Genomic DNA, 5,003 nt, shown 5'->3' on the forward strand with positions numbered 1-5,003 from the left:
AGCATCTTTACCGGAGTATAATTGCTTTACAATGTGGTGCTAGTTTCTGCTGTATAACAAAGTGAATCAGCTATATTTATACATATATCCCCATATCCCCTCTCTCTTGTGTCTCCCTCCCACCCTCCCTATCCCACTCCTCTAGGTGGTCACAAAGCACCGAGCGGATCTCCCTGTGCTATGCGGCTGCTTCCCACTAGCTATCTATTTTACGTTTGGTAGTGTATATATGTCCATGCCACTCTCTCACTTCGTCTCAGCTTACCCTTCCCCCTCCCCGTGTCCTCAAGTCCATTTTCTACATCTGCGTCTTTATTCCTGTCCTGCCCCTAGGTTCTTCAGAACCACCCCCACACTTTTCTTTTAGATTCCACATATATGTTAGCATATGGTATTTATTTTTCTCTGACTTACTTCACTCTGTATGACAGACTCTAGGTCCATCCACCTCACTACCAATAACTCAATTTTGTTTCTTTTTATGGCTGAGTAATATTCCATTGTATATATGTACCACATCTCCTTCATCCATTCATCTGTCGATGGACACTCAGGTTGCTTCCATGTCCTGGCTATTGTAAATAGTGCTGCAGTGAACATTGTGGTACATGTCTCCCTTTTTAAAATTTTATTTGTTTTTTATAGAGCAGGTTCTTATTAGTTATCTATTTTATACATATTAATGTATGTATGTCAATCACAATCTCCCAGTTCATCCCACCACCACCCCCTCCCACTTTCCCCCCTTGGTGTCCATATGTTTGTTCTCTACATCTGTGTCTCTATTTCTGCCTTGCAAAGTTGTTCATCTGTACCGTTTTTCTAGATTCCACATATATGCGTTAATATACAATATTTGTTTTTCCCTTTCTGACTTACTTCACTGTGTATGACAGTCTCTATGTCCACCCACGTCTCTACAAATGACCCAATTTCATTCCTTTTTACAGCTGAGTAATATTCCATTGAATATATGTGCCACATCTTCTTTACCCATTCATCTGTCGATGGACAGGTTGCTTCCATGTCCTGGCTATTGTAAATAGAGCTTCAATGAACATTGTGGTACATGACTCTTTTTGAATTATGGTTTTCTCAGGGTATGTGCCCAGTAGTGGGATTGCTAAGTCATATGGTAGTTCTCTTTTTAGACTTTTAAGGGACCTCCATACTATTCTCCATAGTGGCTGTATCAATTTACATTCCCACCAACAGTGCAAGAGGGTTCCCTTTTCTCCACACCCTCTCCAGCATTTGTTGTTTGTAGATTTTCTGATGATGCCCATTCTAACCTGTGTGAGGTGATACCTCATTTAGCTTTGACTTCATTTCTCTAATAATTAGTGATGTTGAGCAGCTTTTCATGTGCCTCTTGGCCATCTGTATGTCTTCTTTGGAGAAATGTCTATTTAGTTCTTCTGCCCATTTTTTGATTGGGCTTTTTGTTTTTTTAATATTGAGCTGCATGAGCTGTTTATATATTTTGGAGATTAATCCTTTGTCCATTGATTCATTTGCAAATATTTTCTCTCATTCTGAGGGTTGTCTTTCCATTTTGTTTATAGTCTCCTTTGCTGTGCAAACATTTTTAGTTTCATTAGGTCCCATTTGTTTATTTTTGGGTTTGTTTCCATTACTCCAGGAGGTGGGTGAAAAAGGATCTTGCTGTGATTTATGTCAGTGTTTTTCCTATGTTTTCCTCTAAGAGTTTTATAGTGTCTGGTCTTACACTTAGGTCTCTAGTCCAGTTTGAGTTTATTTTTGTATGGTGTTAGGGAGTGTTCTAATTTCATTCTTTTACATGTAGCTGTCCAGTTTTCCCAGCACCACTTATTGAAGAGACTGTCTTTTCTCCATTGTATATCCTTGCCTCCTTTGTCATAGATTAGTTGACTATAGGTGCATGGGTTTATCTCTGGGCTTTCTATCCTGTTCCATTGATCCATATTTCTGTTTTTGTGCCAGTACCATATTGTCTTGATGACTGTAACTTTGTAGTATAGTCTGAAGTCAGAGAGTCTGATTCCTCCAGCTCCGTTTTTTTCCCCTCAAGACTGCTTTGGCTACTTGGGGTCCTTAGTGTCTCCATACAAATTTTAAGATCTTTTGTTCTAGTTTTGTAAAAAAATGCCATTGGTAATTTGATAGGGATTGCATTGAATCTGTAGATTGCTTTGGGTAGTATAGTCATTTTCACAATATTGATTCTTCCAATCCAAGAACGTGGTATATCTCTCCATCTGTTTGTGTCATCTGTGATTTCTTTCATCAGTATCTTATAGTTTTCTGAGTACGGGTCTTTTATGTACCATTGTCAAATGATAGTATCGTAGTCACTAAATAAGAAATCAACATTTTATTCTATGAAAATGGTTCTCAGTTGCAAATTATCACTGTAAAAAAGAAGAGTGAAATTTTTTTCCTGTATTTGAAACTAATAAGAGTTGTGTAATAGTAGTTGTGGGATAAGTGTTACCTTCTTGACATCAGGACGTGTAGTAGGGCTGGACATTCTTACTGACACATTTAAAACTAAACTCTTTGGTAGATCCCTCAGCACAAATGCAATCATAAATACGGAGCCCTCTTCTGATCCGTTTGTCAGTGCAGTTTTTCAGCCTGTCTCCTCAACTGACAATAAGTGTATCAGATAATTTGAAATATGCTTGCATTAACTTTTAAATTAGCATCTAATTAAAAACTAAAAATTCTCCTACAGAACTCAAAAATGCTGAAGAATGTGTTGTGTGGCTCTCAGTTTAAGAAGCACTGGCCTAGGGACTTCCCTGGTGGTCCAGTGGCTAAGACTTCATGCTCCAATGCAGGGGGCCTAGGTTCAATCCCTAGTCAGGGAACTAGGTCCCACATGCCGCAACTAAAGATCCTGCGTGCCGCGACTAAGGTCTGGCGCAGCCAAATAAATAAATAAAATGTTTTAAAAAGAAGCATTGGCCATAATCATTACACATTTCACCTGACAGTGTTCTGCAGTTTCATGAGCATTTCATGTCTCTTTTTGAATTATGGTTTCCTCACGGTATATGCCCAGTAGTGGATTTGCTGGGTCGTATGGTAGTTCTATTTTTAGTTTTTTAAGGAACCTCCATACTGTTCTCCACAGTGGCTGTATCAATTTATATTCCCACCAACAGTGCAAGAGGGTTCCCTTTTCTCCACACCCACTCATCCTGGACTACTTTAAACCATGTCATCTGCCCAAGTTTGCTTTCCATTCTTGGGAAGATCTTATTTTGATTTCTACTTCATGCTTTGAGGTCTTTACTTATCAGACACACCATCTTGAAGGTCCATGAAAACGGAAGACCAAACCTGCCTTGTCTAACACAAAAGCTGCTTCCCTCCTGGGGTTTCTGTCTGCACTGGTCTGGCCTCTGACTGTTACTTATTTTCTGGTTGCTCACTGAGCAACCAGAAATTAAGACTTAACTCTTACATTATGTTAATCAAGACTTAACCCTTACATTATGTTAATCAAGACTTAACTTATTTTTACCCAGCAATTTTAGTTGTTTTTATTGGGACTCTAGCCCAATATCTGGTCAGAAGCAGAAGTTGACAGTGCTTCTTATGCACGTGTTTGGGCCCCCTCCGTGGAGATTCTAGAACTCCAAGAAGAATCAGAATGTAAGAACAATTTTTTGTGAAGGAAAAAAGTAAGATTAAGGAGAAAGAACCTGCCTGGTGAGCTATTAAGGCACACAAAGCTATACCAACGAAAACAAGGAGATGGCCCGAAAAGTTGGCGATGGATTAGAACAGATTTAGAAACAAACAACGACACACATGGGATCTTTTTCAGGGAGGAAGGAGTGTTTCAAAATCTGTACATAGCAATGAACAATCGAATTGCCCAGGTTGGGGCAATCCTTACCTCTCTCTTCATCCCAAAATAAGTCCTAGGTGGGTAAAAATAAACAGAAATAAAAAACCCTGGCAGAATTTGTGCCAACTGTGGAAGGGCCTCTAAAAGCACAAAAGAGAGACATTTAAAGAATGTGGTTTGAAAATCATAAAAACAAAATGTTTACAGCAAAACTACTCATAAACAAAACTGAAAGGTAAATTTGGAAAAAAATGTACAATGCAAAAGTTTATTAATTGTTAAGATGGTAAATTTTATGTTATGCATGTGTTTTTTTTATTTTCTTGAGGATTTAAAAAAAAGATTTATTATTTATTTATTTAATTTATTTTTGGCCTCATCAGGTCTTAGTTGTGGCACGCGGGACCTCTTGTTGCGGTGCACGGGCTTCTCTCCAGTTGTGGCAGCAGGTTTTCTCTTCTCTAGTTGTGGTGCGCGGGCTCCAGAGCGCATGGGTTCTGTAGTTTGTGGTACCAGGCTTTCTAGTTGAGGCATGTGAGCTCAGTAGTTGTGGCGCACAGGCTTAGTTGCCCCACGGCATGTGGGATCTTAGTTCCTTGAAAAGGGATTGAACCTGCATCCCCTGCATCGTAAGGCAGATTCTTTACCACTGGACCACCAGGGAAGTCCCTGTGTTACGTGTTTTTGTTTACAATTAAAATTTTTAACAAGTTTGTTGTCCCTATTAAAAAAAAAAAGGAATTATGATATATGAATGAGAAAAAGACAAATGTCTAATAAAAAAAAAGTGAACCAGCTAATTAAAAAATAAATATAAGAAAATCTCCCTGGAAAGAAATGAAATGAGAACAAGGAGGCAGCACCTGTATGTACTCAACAGTTTGGCTAAGATGAAAAATCAGGGTGATACGACCTCATGTATAAACAGTAACCTATCTTGAGACCCTGCACTAAGAAGTCTCTCCTCGCGGGAAAAGGGGGGTAGGTATTGAGGGGTTGGGACTTGGTCATAAGTTTTTTAAGGTCACCATTCAACCCAGTGCAGATGGTATCTTATTGAAAACACTTATCTAGGTGTTTCTGTACATGCAGAATAGAGAGATCAGGGAGGGGCTTCATCAGGAGATTGATGTTTTGTAGCTTTTAAGTTTCAGATTGC

The sequence above is a fragment of the Monodon monoceros genome, unplaced genomic scaffold (assembly GCF_005190385.1).
Source record: "Monodon monoceros isolate NGI ecotype Baffin Bay Population unplaced genomic scaffold, NGI_Narwhal_1 Super_Scaffold_12, whole genome shotgun sequence".
Classification (NCBI taxonomy): domain Eukaryota; kingdom Metazoa; phylum Chordata; class Mammalia; order Artiodactyla; family Monodontidae; genus Monodon; species Monodon monoceros.